Genomic DNA, 15,259 nt, shown 5'->3' with positions numbered 1-15,259 from the left:
GCCATCATTAAAAAGTCTACTAATAATAAATGCTGTGGAGGGTGTAGAGAAAAATGAACCCTCCTACACTGTTAATGGGAATGTAAATTGGTGCAGCCACTGTGGAGAACAGTGTGAAGATTCCTTACAAAACTGAAAATAGACTCACCATATGATCCAGCAATCCCACTCCTGGGCATATATCTGGAGAAAATCAAAGACACATGCACAGCAGCACTATTTACAATAGCCAAGACATGGAAGCACCTAAGTGTTCATCCACAGATGACTGGATAAAGAAGATGTGGTATATATATATATAATGGAATACTACTCAGCCATAAAAAGGAATGAAATAATGCCATTTGCAGCAACATGGATGGACCTAGAGATTATCATACTAAGTGAAGTAAGTCAAAGACAAACATATGATACCGCTTACACATGGAATCTAAAAAAAAATGATAGAAATGAACTTATTTACAAAACAGAAATAGACTCACAGACATAGAAAACAAACTTATGGTTACCAAAGGGGAAGAGAGGAGGGCTAAATTAGGAGTTTGGGATCAATATATACACACTACTATATATGAAATAGATAACAAACAGGGTCCTACTCTATAGCACAGGAACCATATTCAGTATCTTGTAATAACCTATTATGGAAAGAATCTGAAAAAGAATATATTTATAGGTACATATATATATAAAACTGAATCACTTCACTATAACCTGAAACTAACACACTGTGAATCAACTATACTTCAATTTAAAAAAATAAAAAAGAATAAAACAAATGTAGGTGAATAAAAAATATTAGACTATTAAAAAAAAAAACCTCCAAAATATAGAAAGGCAAACAGACATAGGTGGGGAAAGGCCAGAGAGAGGAGACCACAGCCCGGGCTCCAGGGTCCTCTCCAGCACCGTCTGGCCCCTAGGCTCCGAGGGTGACTTCAGGCCCCTCCCACGCAGCCCTCTTCCTGGGCCATCGCAGCATCCTTCCATGCGGTCACAGTTGTGCTTGGCCTGTGGTCAGCCAAGGCCTGCCAGCCGTCACAGCGACTCTTACCTGCCCGAGTTGGTTAGACTAGCGGGGTTCGGTAGATTTTGTTCCTTCCTACTTTAGACCCAGCTGCTTGGCTGTTTCAGGCACAACTGGCCTTGCTGTCTTACTCGTGGGCCTGAAGACATCAGTGTGTGTGTGTGTGGGGGGGGGCGGTCGTGGTTGGGGGACGTACCCAGGAACACCCAAGAGAAGAGTGACCCACTACCCAAGGGCATGCTTCTTCCATATGCCTGCAACCTGTGGGCTTGTAGTTAAAATGAGCTCTTGCCTTCCCTCTGCCACCTGAGACTCCCACCCCTCTAAGGTGGGAAGGGTTCACATTCCTGTCTCCCAGGCCTGTCCACCCAGGAAGGGGAGGGGCCTCACGGATTCGCTGGGCAGGGAGGGACAGACCATCAGAGACTTGGCCTGGAGTGGTCTGGGAGGGCTTGCAAGCAGATCTGGGTCTGAACCAGCCTGCAAAATTCCAGTGGGACTTAAGAGAAGCTGGAGAGACAGTGGGGACTGGGAACAATCCAAGGAAAGGACGTGGCCCGGGCGCCTAGCACAGAGTGCACGGTGGGGAAGGACCACAGAGGCTGTGGAGACGGAAGGTGAGCGGACCTAGCGGGGTAAAGGTGCGTGCAGGTGCAGCCTGGGGCCGCGGGGAGCATAAGCGGGGCAGCTCGACTGCATTATAAACAGACCCTGGGTGCGGAAAGCCTGAAACACAACAGAAATCCGTGTCTCTTCTCCCTCACTCTCTCTCCCCCTCTCATCTCGTTTTGGCCCCTACTCTGCCCCTCTTCTCTCCGTAGGGCACCATCTAATAGATTTCATGTCATGTATGCCCTTGCTTGGGCCACATACAATTGTAATTAATGCAAATGGGTGGGGTCAAGGATCTCACTCTGACTTTTTTCTCTTGGCTCTGTTCTAAGTGCCTGCACTTGGCCGTCTGCACATCAAATCTGTTACTTCAGACTGCTGCCTGCGGGGTGGCCTCACAGGGAGGCTGGTGGCAGGCGCACAGGACTTGTGGGTGCCCTGGGCAGGGGATGAGTTATCTGAAAGGGCATAGCCCAGAGGCCCTGGAAAATCAGATTTTTCTCTGCTGACCTCTAGCAGGGCCCAGCTCTATAGCCACGGCAACTGGGGCTGCCGTGTGTCCAGGTCCATCCAGTCAAGCTTGGGTTAATTTCAGAGGTACTGGCCTTCATTGTGGGTGGGGACGGCAGAGGGGGATGCAGAGCAGGCGGTCCAGGGAGAAGCAGGGAGGAAGGCCGGAGACGAGGGGTGCCATGGGGCAGGGCACATGTCTCTTGTCAGCTCAGCAGGGCTCTGGGGAGCTGCTTCTAAAGCACTTCCTGACCACCTGGGCGGAGGTGGGGGGACAGCGGTGTTAGGGTTTGATCTGCTCTTTTGTCTCCTTGCCCTCAGCCACCAGGACCAGGGACTAGAAACTTCCAGAGAAGGCTGTGGACCCCAGGGTTTGGAGCAGAGAAGGCCTGGTGCTCAGTCTATGTCCAAGCATCCAGGAGGGCCCCATAGGCCAGGAGCTGCCTGCAGGGTGGCATCAAAGAAGGCCAGTCCTCAGTCCCCACTGCGCACCTGCCAAGGGCCCTGCAGGAACTGGGGGACATTGTTCTGGACAGGTGCCCGCACTGCCCTGACCAGCTTCAGGAGGGGAAGCGGGTGGAGGGGGCCTCAGGGCTGAGGAGACCCTCCCTTGTAGAACGGCTGGTGCTCCTCAAAGCACGCTTCCCAGCCCTAGGGGTGGCCCACAGGGGCACCTCGGAGAGGGCGCCAATCCCCCAGTTCCCCTCTCCCCCAAGTCTGAGCACTTGAGTGAACGCATTTGAAGAAAGGGCTTTGCTGCCATTTGAAAATCGCCCCAAGGCCTTGCCCAGCCTTGGATGAAACGCGTTTGTCCTCGGCACCTTCAGGAAAACGGGTTTGAGCCCGCTTCCTCCTGCACAGGCTCCAGTGGTGTGAGGGCCTGCGCACCCTGGGGATCAGATACGAGGGAGAAGGGGAGGGTGGGAGGCCTGAGAAGACCCACCCCTCCCCCGCCCCGCCCTCAGGTCCTTTCTCTAGTCCAGGCTTTCCATCTGCTCCAGCTGAAAAGGGAAGGCCGTCTGTGGGCTCCCCCACTCCTGGGACAGAAGGGGCGGAATGGGTGACACCAGGGACTCTTCCCCAAACCGGTCTCCCCAGCCCCAGACAAAAGAGGGTGGTCCCAGCAGAGCTGAAAGGAGAGTTCAGCTGGACTGGATTTCAGGGTGAGCCTCTGGCCTTTGGCATCCTGCCTCCTGCCTCCTGCCTCCTGCCTCCTCGGTGCAGAGGAGGGAAAGGAGCCGGCCGCACTAGCTCGGGCCTCAGAGAAGGGAGTACACCTTTCTCCTCACCCGTGGCTGATGTCAGCGGAGGAAATTTCCGTTAGCAGTGACTAACATTTCTGAGCGGTATGTGTCAAATTCTATGCTGAGGGCGTTATCACATTTAAGGTCAGGTGCTTCGATTAGTTCCACTTTTTAGCTAAGCAGGCAGATTCCAAGGTCGAGCGGCTTGCTGGGGTCAAATGGCTAGTAAGGAAGTGGGTCAGGGATCCACCCCAGGCAGTCTGGCTTCAGGCACCAGCTCCATACACAGCCCTGCTCCGTGCTCTCTGGTGGTGGTGGTGGGGTATGACTCCGTTCAGTGGTGAGCAGATCTGGGCCCCTCAGGCTCTCGGCTACTTCTGTGAGCCCCTCAGGCCATGGCTCTCATCCTGAAAGTGCGTGGGTATCAGATTTGCCTGTGAAATTTTCCAGAATGCACCTGTCCTCTCCCTACTACAGCTTGCATCCGAATAGGCTGGGCTGAGGTGCACAGCACATAATTGGGAAAAAAAACTTCCCCAGTGATTCTGATGCGGCTCCTGCCTGCCCCCAGGCCTGCCATCCCAGGATCTGTGCCCATCAGGCCCGCAGGAGAAGCAGCCTCAGTCCCATGTCACATCCTGAAGGAACCCCGAGGGTGAGGCTGGCTTCCGACACCTTCCCCATAGATCAGAGGTTCTGCCCGTTTCCACGCCGGGCTGAAGGGTGCAGATGTGACCACATAATCACACAAGCCCGGCGCCAGGAAGCGTGGGGGGCAGCACGGAGAGAGGAGTCGCCACAGAGGTTTAACTTCTGGCGCCCACACTGCCTAGCCCGCGGCTCCCCTCCCCTCCCCAAGCCCCGCCCGCAGCAGGGGCTGAGGTCATTCCACCTACTTTTGCATAAATGCGAACATTTCCATAATTAAAAAGAGGGGGTTTTTCCCTAATGGTTTGCAGAAAGGATCAAACGAAGTAACGGATGTCATGTGCTTGCCCGGCAGGCGTGAGGGGTGATGGCAGGATTATCCACTCATCTCTTTAATTCTCCCGGGGGGAAGCTCAGGGCGCCAGCCTCACTGGGAGGAAAGACAGAGGCCCAGGGAGAGTGACCAAGTCACGGATCTGCGGCAGGGGCACAGCGTGGTTACTTTCTGTATTTTATTTATTTATTATTGTATTATTTAATTATTTTATTTTGGTGGTGGGGAGGTAATTAGGTGTATTTATTTTTTAGAGGAAGTACTGGGGATTGAACCCAGGACCTCATGCATGTTAAGCACACATTCTACCCCTTGAGCTGTAACCTTCCCCCAGCTTGGTTACTTTGTTCTGATGGGAGGGGAGAGGGCTCTGTAAGAAAAAGAATGCAAAATGACAAATACAAAATTACAATGAGTACAAACCTGAAAATTTATCTAGAATGAGGGGGGGAAAGCATACTAAATGACAAATATTAAAAAGCTAAGAAATATCACAAATATCACAAAATCCAGAAAATTAACATAATATTTTAATTAATTTACAGCCCAATTGACCTTTATTGTATTTTTTTCTTTTCTTTCTTCTTTCTTTTTCCTTCCTTCCTTCCTCCCTCCCTCCCTTTCTCTCTCTCTCTCTTTCTTTCTTCCTTCCTCCCTCCCTCCCTTTCTCTCTCTCTCTTTCTTTCTTTCTTTCTTTCTTTCTTTCTTTCTTTCTTTCTTTCTTTCTTTCTTTCTTTCTTTCTTTCTTTCTTTCTTTCTTTCCTCTTTGATTAGCTCTTCTTAGACTATTCTGTAACTGTTTTGTTTTCCAAAGAGAAAATGGAAAGATAGTCTAGTCTTTCCTCTAATGTGGTTGATCCAGATTTGTTTTTTGACTAGGGATAGTTTAGAAAATGTTCACATTCACAAATTATTGTTGGTATTGTCATGTAAATGTTTAGTTTTGTTGCTAAACTTGGGAAAACCTCTACCAGTTTCTTCTGTATATAAACTATAGGAATGTGGGACATTTCAAGTTTTCTTGGTCAAATCAACCCAAAATTTAAACCCAAAAAAATCTAATAAATTCTATTTCATGCGATTCCTACTTTTAAAAAGGTATGATGTGTATTATGTTAAAAAAAAATCATTCATGACACTTGAAGATGGTGAGAAAGACTGTTCAGAGGGGTTGGCTACCACAAAGGGGCTTGGTAGTAGGAAGAGAGTCCAGGGTCACTCACAACAAGGACAAATGGGAATGTAAAGCCAAGGAGCAGGGTTGGTCAATGGATGAAAACTACGCGGAGGAAACACCAGGGGTAAGGCCTGAAGGCAGGCCAAGGGGATCAGACATCCCCGGGGGGTGCTGGGGGATGGGGGTGATCAGACATGGAGGGTGCGGGACTCCAGCTAAGCTGGCTGACTTAGCAGGATTCTTGCTAAAATTGGTCAATGCAGAGACAAACACAAAAGCCCCAAAGTCAGGGCCCAGTTGATAAGAGAATTCAGAAGAGCCTGCCTAGAGTTTGGTCAAGGAGAGAATCTTTGTTAATTATAGGACTACAATTCCATTTTGAATAGGGATTGACAAGAACCAGGGTTTCTGATTTTATGCATTTGATGATCAGAAGCGTGTTCTCCAGACTAGCTTCCGGCTCCATCGTTTCTAGCTTTATTTCTCCTACAGTAGCTACATGTTTATGGCCCAGCCTTGGGGGACACACTCTTATTGTGGTACAATCTCTGCGCCTTTAACAGCGAGCCACGGGAATATTCCCAGAAGCCATTTCTGCACCGGGATGACTAGCAACAAGCTAGCTTCAGTCAGTCCTCCAGATCAGCCAGTTCTGCACCTGCAAATTCAAGCAACTGCTGATCAAAATAGTTGGGAAAAAAAAAAAATTCCAGAAAGTTCCAAAAAGCAAAACTTGAATGTGCCATGCATCCGGCAACTATTTACATAGCATTCAGCATGTCATATTTACAACTATTTACAACACATTTAAATTGCATTTGGTATTACAGATGATCTAGAGATGATTTAAAGTAGATGGGAGGATGTTCGTAGGTTGTATGCAAATACTACGCTATTTTGTACACAGCGCTTGAGCATCCGCAGACTGGGGTATCCTTGGGGATCCTGGAACCAATCCCCCACAAACACAGAGGGATGGCAGTATACGTGAAGTGACTGTAAGCCCGTCTTCTACCACATTCCCATTTACCTGCCCAGTGTTTGCTGAGTGTTTGCTGGGCTGAGATGGACCCTCAGTGCAGCTGTGAAGCAAGCAAAGACCATCTCTAGGTACCACCAGAACTTCTATTCTCGCCACCTCTGTTCCTGAGACTCAGAATCTTTCACTTGGATTTGCAGGGACCTGCTAATAGGCCACTTTACCTTCATCTTTTTTAAAAAATTAAAAACAAATTTTGATTGACGTAGAGTTGATTTATAATGTTGTATTAGTTTCAGGTTTACAACAAATTAATTCAATTTTACATATATATTCTTTTTCATTATAGGTTACTGTAAGATATTGAATATAGTTCCCTGTGCTGTTAAAGACCTTGTTGTTTATCTATTTTACATATAGTAGTGTGTATACGTTAATTCCAAACCCCTTTCATAACTGTAGTTTTTTTGTGGTTTTTTTAGGGGAGGAGGTAATTAGGTTTGTCTACTTACTTGTTTCTCAAGTGGAGGTACTGTGGATTGAACCCAGGACCTTCTGCATGCTAGACAGGCACTCTACCACTGAGCTATCTCCTCTCCCCATAGTTTGTTTTCTATGCCTGTAAGTCTGTGTCTGTTCTGTAAATAAGTTCATTTGTATCATTTTTTTTCCAGATTCCACATATAAGCGATATCATATGATGTTTGTCTTTCTCTGTCTAACTTACTTCACTTAGTATGATAATCTCTAGGTCCATCCATGTTGCTGCAAATGGCATTATTTCATTCTTTTTATGACTGAATAATACTCCATTGTGTGTGTATATATATGTATATGTGTGTATATATATATATATATGCCACATCTTTACCCTCATCTTATCTTCTAATGTATCCTGCACTCAACTCCAAAAGGACCTGAATGCATCTGATACACAGCAGTGTCTGGCATACAGAAGGGGCTTAATAAATTCTACTTAACTGGATGAATGAATAAGCAAATGAGTATCACTCCCTTAAGACCCCTATAAGACTTCCTACTGTGACATTGCTTTTCTCTGAGTTTTGCAGTTTCCATCACTGCCTTTTGTCCTCTCATCCCCATAAATACACTGTTATCTGTCAGATTATCCACCTTGAGTTTGTTCCAGCAAATAAGGTCATTTGCCGATTTTGTCATTGCCGCTGTAGTGACCATCAAACCTAAACAGCCTGCCTGACGTTCAAGGCCGTCTACAATCAACCCCACCCCACATATTTATCTTGGCTCTGTTCCCTCTTATCTGCTTCCTGATTTATTGTTTCAGTAAAGAAAGTAGCCTTACTCGTGTAAGGGACACATTTACTTTAACATGACATTTATTGTAATTTAAATAAGTCAATTGTAGAAAAGTTAGGAAAATCAGAACAGCCCAGAGGTGAGAATCGTCTCCCACAGTCCAAGCGTCAATCTCCATTTTCTTGCCATCTCTTGTCAACAAACGTGTACTTAACGTTATGCTTTCAACAAAGTTGAGAGCACTCCGTTTTGCAACATGTTCTTTCCGCTCAGTCAAAACTGAACACGTTTCCTTCTGCCTCCACGTCTTCACCTCTAGATGCACAAATCTTAGAGATGAAAGGAACCAGAGCAGGGCAAGGAATCTTTGGTGACATTCAGAGAAGACAGCGGCCAAGAGCCAGATTCTGCTTAAGTCTCCCAGTGAACAGGAACCCCTCCCTCCCTCCCCAGGCGGCCGTCCCACTGGTGGGCGCTTACTTTTTGAAGGCGCTTTCGTTCTCGGTGAGCTGAGACTGGCCTCCGGGAGCCTGTCCTGCTGTCCTGCTCTCATGACCAGTACAGGAGAGCCTCCACGTTTTTCCCGTTAGCCTGTCAACGCGTCAGAGACTGATACAGCAGGAGCCCTTTCCTGGGTTCAACAATCCGAAGTCCACATCATCTTAGGTATCCCCCGAACTCCCCCTGTCACCATCATTCTTCCTAGCCATGCTATTAAACCATGCCGGGTGGGGGCATAGCGCGGAGGTAGAGCGCGTGCTTAGTATCCATGAGGTCCTGGGTTCAATCCCCAGTGCCTCCGTTAAAAACAATAATAAGTAAACCATGTCATTCAGAGAGAATTTCAGGCATTATTTGGGTACTTCTTTATGATCTTCTACAATTTCCAAATTTTCTACCATAAGCTCATATCACTCCATTGGGGAAAAAAAATAAGTGTATAATGTTACTTCTCTGCTGTTCTGCTGTTATTTTTTGCTGATAATTGGCTGAATCCTTAAGTGCCACGATGTACTCTACTGTGCCGTCCCTCCCACCATGTGCCACGTCTGGCTTCTCAGTGACCGGACCAGAGCCCTGTGACCTGCCACCGGGGACATCTCCCCAGGCTGATATCCATCCACTCCTCCAGCTCCTGGGGCAAAACCATCCTTACCATCACAGACCTCCCCTCACCCTGCTCGCACGTCTTCCTCACGTCCACGGGACAGCATGGGAAGCTTCGCTCAGTGCTTGCCACGAGATAGCTTCTGTTTTTCCTGCCATGCTAACATCAAATATGCTGAGTGATTAAAAAAAATCCTTTGGTAATGGGGGTTTGGTTTGATATGATTTAATGAATTAATTCTGGAATGAGCACGGTTCTCTGTAAAGTACTCCCAGACCATCTGTTTAATAATTCTAGAATGCTGTCGAGTGACATTAAGCTTACATCCCAGGAACCATATTATTATCCTTTTGAAAATCAGGACATTTTGCTCCCTCTGGCTGGCTGACCCACCCTACAAGTCCTGTCTCCTCTGGCCGTCCGGAATCATTCAGCTGGATCTGCCCTTTCCTGAACTCCTGGAATGACTCATAACCAGAAAGGAACAGTAGTGACAGCACTGTTTACCACTTATCAGAGCTTGTTCTGTGCTGGACACTTGGCTAAAGGACTTTCCATACTTTATCACACGTATCAATCAATTTAATCACTGTATCATGATTTTGAATAGATACAATTATAATCACTTGAACAACAGGTGCAATTATCATCCCCATTTAGCAGATGAGGAAACTGAGATTCAGAGAAGTTCAGGTCCCTGCTTTGCTCAGCGTCCCCTAGCTGGTGAACAAGCCCAGGGCTGTCTGGTCCACAGCCTGAGCGCTTGCTTCCATCCCCCAGGTACTGGCTTCTGTGTTACACAACTTAGCCCTGCACTTTGTACCCTTCTCCTACTTTTTCTGAGGCTTTTGTCTTAATATTTCTGGCGCCTCCTGAGCAGCACCTAACATGGCCTTAGACACAGTCAGTGGGTCCTTAGCAGCTAAGCGGTTTTTGTTGAACACTGCCCCTGGCTCTGTCCCTCGCTGGGTGCCAGCAGTATCCGTCCCCTCCACTGCCAGGCGCTGGGAGCAACTGCCTTGGAGGGGGCTGGGCAGGCGCGCACAGAGAGCCCAGCTGCCTCCACCTTTCGCCGAAGGATGAAGAAGCGAGACCGGACGGGACAACAATGTCAAAATTTTCCATCTTCTGCTCTCGCCCACGGAGCCCTTAGGGGCTGAGGCCTCAGCTGACAATTCTGATAATCTAATTCTCAACAAGGCCTTCCTGGCTGGTAATTGAATTCCGTGTTTTCCTCCCAGGCCAATCAGGGGGGCCTTACCCCCACATCTGCTCAGCTGAACACTGAGCCAGGTATCGTGGGAGGGGCAGGGGTGTGGAGACCCCCCTCAGCCTCCGAGAGCTTCTGTTTCAGGTGCCACAGGTGCAGGCCTGACGACATGACCGAGTGGCGTGTCCACGATGCTGTCCTTTGCAGACTTGCTTAGGAGGACTTCCGGGAGACGAGGCCTGGAGTGTGTCTGTAGAGGATGGACTGAAGGCAGGGAGGAAAGGGGGAGGCGTGGGCCACGGCCTGGAGCTGGGAACCTGTATGACACATTCCAGTGACAGGCAGTGAACCTACCTGGACGGGGCCTTCACACCTTCAGCCAAGGAGTGCTCAAACCAGAGGCTCAGACCGTTGTCAGGAAGAGCGTGGGTGTGGTGGGGATGGAGGCAGGGAGTCAGTGTCAAAAGGCCCACTCTGAGCAAGCCTGTCACCAGGCCTGGGTCCACAGAACAAAGGAAAGACCTAGCGGGGGGGGGGGGGGCTGGGTGCACGGGGGGCTCCCTAACTCTGCACACAGACCACCCAGTTCATTTAGCCCAGAAATGGGACATTTCCCCATCTCCAAGCCCTGCCTATTTCAGCATCTTAACGGGCCTTCTATCATCCCTCTGGCAGGCGGGCCACCATCACCTCTGACATGTCTTGTGGTGACGAGCCCCTCCCTGATCACTGTCCTCCAGCCACATTACATGCTCCACACACATCTCCACACGGTCCCCCCGCACCTGACACCCTCCTGTGCCTTCCCAGGGCCTTTAGGTCCAGTGCGTGGTGATAAAGCCTGCCGAGGTTTTGTTCCCCCTCTCTCATCACACGCAGCCCCCAAGTTATGGGGGTGCTTACATTTATAAGCACATATAAGAATGGAGAAGTTGGGTCACTTGCCCGAGGTCACACTAGCCAGTAAGGGCGCAGCATGATTCACACCCACATGGCTTGTCCCCAGAGATTCTTCGATGCTAGATTACAGTTCCTTTGACACTTCTTTAGGCACCAGGAACCCCCTCAACCCTCCAACCCATGTTCACACACAGCCCCCCACTGCATTTAAGGCTTCTGCTGACACAGCACCCCCTCCAGGAAGCCTTCTCAGATGCCCCACCCCCCGGTTTGGGTTTGGGTTGGGGCAGCGCTTCCCCTACTTGGCTCCACGTTGGAACCCCCTGGGAAGCTTTTTTAAACTACTGACGCCTGACTCCCACTCCCAGACACTGTGATCGGGTGGTACTGGGGGCCCCCAGGTGACAGCAAGGTGCAGCGCAGTCTGGTAGCCACTGGCAATCATTCCCAAACTGGGATGTGCATCCGGATCACCAGGAGGGCTTAGTAAACAGAGAGCCGGGCCCGCCGCTGGGTTCTGATTCTGTACACCTGGGTTAAGGCCTGAGAACCCACACTTCTAACAAGTTTCCAGGCTCTGCTGCTGGTCCTGGGACTGTGCTGTGAGAGGCACCGAGTAAGGAGTCCTCTGGGTCCCCACGTGTTCCCAGAGCGCCCAGTGCTAACCACCACCACCACACCCATCACATCTGTTGTCACTGTCGGGCCACCTTGGCCAGGCCGGCAGCTTTCTGCTCAGTTATCTTCAGTAACTGGTGTCAGCAAACACGTGCTGGATCAGCGAACCCCCGAGACACCAGGCAGGCTCTGACTGGCACTCCGCAGCAATGCTTGTTTCTGAGTGGCGGAGGAGCTGTCATTACAGCCAGCGCTGCCTTTTACTGAGCACGGAGCGGTGCAGTAGGTCGTGCGGCCACAGATGGAGAAAAGGGCAGGGCTGGGACTACACGCGGCAGCCTGGCTCCCAGGCCCACACCTTCAACGGCCACAAGGAGAGGTCCTTTTGTAGGTGACCCCAAACCTCCCCCGCCGTCCCCCACTCCTCCCGCTGAGACTCCCAGTGAGTTTCAGAGTGCAGGTCTCCATCTATTGGTAGACGTGAGCAGTAGTTTTTAAATGACCAGATCCCGGGCAGAACTGAGCCAACTGGATCAGACCGCACCCAGGGAGTAAGAGTAAGTATTGATTAGCAAAAGACACCTGCGCATAAACCTATAGTGGGCTGTGAGGTAAAATACATGTACTTACTGTGGGTCATGGTTCGAAAAGCCTGCAAAACCCTCTCTTAGAGAAAGAGCCTCCATGGAATCTCCCGTCAGCTGTTCTCAGCCCAAGAGCTAGGCCGCCCCCTGCTGGACACCGCCAGTACTGCACCGGGAGCCCTCCTGGCCGTGGTGGGTGGGCCCGACCCTGACTTGGTGGGGAGGCGGCACCAATTTCTTCGTGGGAGAAGTTTAAAATACAAAGTACAAAAAAAAAAAAAGAAAAAAAAAAAAGAAAAAGAAAGAAAAAAGAAAAATTGTTAATGAAGACAATTCATCTTGCTGTCTTTTTTAAATATTTTCTTGCGGGAGGTTAATTAGGTGACTTATTTATTTTTAGAGGAGGTACCAGGGATTGAACCCAGGACCTTATGTATGCTGAGCATGTGCTCTTCCACTGAGCTATACCCTCCCCTCTCTGGTCATCAGTCCCACACTGTCCTCACCCCGGTCTGACCACATCTAACTCCCTCATCTTCCCCCGGCCCCTCCCCAGAGCTGGAGCTCTTGCGGACACGTTGGGTTCTTATGTCTCATCCCATGAGACACGGTGGTGACCAGTGCGGCCTTCCACCCCCACTTGCTGACTGATCGGCCAGCGCTGAAGAGGGAAGTGGTCAAAGGTCACCCAACATCCAGCTAATAGTTCTGAGCACAGAGGCAGGAAATGGTACGGCTCACTTTCTCTTGTTGCAAAAGCAGAGGGGAACGTGGTGTCTAGGGCATGTTAAGTGGCTACCATGAGGCAGGTATTCATAGATCCTATTTCACTAAATGTTTCCTCCTCCCTTGCTGGCCTCACCTTACAGACGGTGATCACCGAGGCTTCAGATCACAAGGCCGGGGAGCCACAAGTTCCAGAAGCGGGGCCTTCTGACTCCTAGGCCAGCCCTCTGGAGGCAGAGGAGAGGGTCACGGTGGTTGGGACCCTCTTCACAGCTGGGCCTCTTACTCTCCTCCAGCTTTACTCGGCCCCTCAACCTCTCCCTGCGCTGTCCCTGAAGAGCTGGTACCTTGAGATGATAGTCTTGAAGTGTGGGGCCTTCCTGGCTTAAAGCGAGATGCTGCGGTGGGTTTGGGGGTAAATCTCAGAGGTTCCCAAACTCTAACAGGTGAATCTGTGGTCTTACAGAGAGCATGTTTTCACAATTTTAAACCATAATCACTTTCTGTTGGAGGGTGAGTCTGGCCTGTAGGAGGTGTTCTGGTCTACCGTACACGTGGTGGTTTGGGCTAAGCCTGTTTGGGAGTGCAGGAGGGCTGAGTAGACAGGGGGAGAAGGATTTGGAGATGAGGGCAACTTGCAGGAGATAGATGAGGGGCAGAGGAGGGAAGAGGGAGAGCAGGTGCTCACGAGATGGCACAAGGATGGGCACTGCGAGAACCCAGACCCCGCCACACGCCCCAGGGCTTAGTGTGAGGTGGTTTTGCGGAATGCGGGAAGGATTTCATGTCCAAGTTTAAATCCATGGCAGAACAGAGAGGGCACATATAGACACAGGAACCAGGAGACAGAGGTGACCCCAAACACCTAAAACCCAAGTCCATGAACTCCTTGAAGGGAGCTCTGGATTCCCACGGGCATCCCACAGAGAAGGGCAGTCTTAGCGGGAACCTGAGTCCCAGCTCACCTCTGGAGCAGACCAGGCAAGAAGACAGACAGACAGACTTCCCAAGGAGACTCTGGGAAGAGCAGAGCAATACAAATCGCAGTGCAATAAACCATCCTATATAATCAATCAACAAGTAGTTACTAGGAAGCCTGCTACCCAGCGCCTCTCCTCGGCTGCTGGCCACGACGCCCAGACACAAAGAACAAAAAGGCCCCAGGTTAACCCTCAGCAGGCCACACTCCCTCCCCAGCTGCATGTATAACTACACCCACCTCGGCTCCTTCCAGCTTCAGAGGAAGGCGTTCTCCTTACCTGATCCAAGTCAGTGCACCTCTGCTCTGGTTTTTGGTACCATGGATTATTCCCTGGGCTCTCTCATCCACCAATCATGCCCGTTTCAAATCCCAGCTGGTTCTTTATCATCGGTATATACAGGATGTCTGTCTCCCCAGTGTCTCTAAACGCTTCCTTCACTCTACAGCTCCTTCTAGCTCATCCCAACCCCTTCCTTCCGTTCATTTCAAAGCTCCTGGAAAGAGCCTGTCCTTGTCTTCACTAACAGCCTTCCAGTCTCGCCCTCCCTGACTCCAAACGGACCTCTGCCCGCCTGCCGATGAAACTGGGTTAGTAAAGGTCCTTGTTGCGACAGTGGACGGTTACTGGTTCCTACCTCCCCTGACCCCTCTGTGGCATTGACCTGCTGGCCCTTCTGGCTCCAGGAAACTCTGGCCTTCACAGCACTGCTCGCTCCTGATTTTCTTCCTACCACTCACTGTTCCTTTGCAGTATTCTTAGAACAGTTTCTTAACATCGGCATTTTTGACATTCAGGGCTGGGTAATTCTTCGTTGCGGGGATCTGACCTGTCCACTGCAGGATGCTGAGCATCCCTGACCTCTACTCCCTAGATGCCAGTAGCAGCCCCCATCTCCTGCTCTCCACCTCCCAACACTGTGGCAACTAAAAATGGCCTTGGGCGTTATCCAATGGCCCCTGGGCGAGAACCACCGCCCTAGAAAGGTGCTTCTCTTCCACAAGCCTCTTTAATTTTTTTTTCTTTGTAGGGGGAGCAGTGGGTGGCTGTGGTTTTTATCTCCTACCTTACGCTAATATATAAGTCTGCATCTCCAAAAGTCATCCAGCCACTGCCTGCTGCCTGTTTCCACTGGATATCTCTTCACCATGTCAAGCTCAGAGTGAACTCAGCCTTTTTCCCCTTGTCAGTTTGGATTTTCCCAGAAGCAGAATTTGAGACAAGGACTCAGGTGCAGGCAGTTTATTTGGGAAGTGGTCTCAGGACATGGGCGTGAGGGGAGTGAGAGCAAAGGAGGAGAAGCCAACACAAGGTCCAACATCAA

The 15,259-nt window shown here is 50.0% G+C and overlaps 1 long non-coding RNA gene across 3 annotated transcripts; it reads right to left on the bottom strand.

The window, feature by feature from the left end:
• Positions 1-6,817: 6,817 nt before the first annotated feature.
• On the bottom strand, positions 6,818-14,562 carry LOC141575632 (uncharacterized). 3 transcript variants are annotated; one of them, XR_012503311.1, is made up of 4 exons: positions 14,215-14,562; positions 13,092-13,182; positions 8,290-12,466; positions 6,818-8,138 (listed from the first exon to the last, which is right to left on the bottom strand). It is a non-coding gene; the product is annotated as an uncharacterized LOC141575632 (long non-coding RNA). The 3 variants fall into 3 exon arrangements; XR_012503310.1 differs by having other exon boundaries at positions 6,821-10,444; positions 12,276-12,466; positions 14,215-14,544; XR_012503309.1 differs by having other exon boundaries at positions 6,818-12,466; positions 14,215-14,545.
• Between the last annotated feature and the right edge of the window lie 697 nt (positions 14,563-15,259).

This window comes from Camelus bactrianus, chromosome 30, assembly GCF_048773025.1.
Source record: "Camelus bactrianus isolate YW-2024 breed Bactrian camel chromosome 30, ASM4877302v1, whole genome shotgun sequence".
Classification (NCBI taxonomy): Eukaryota; Metazoa; Chordata; class Mammalia; order Artiodactyla; family Camelidae; genus Camelus; species Camelus bactrianus.
The sequence above is the reverse complement of the archived record's forward strand: the minus strand, read 5'-3'. Positions and strand labels throughout refer to the sequence as shown.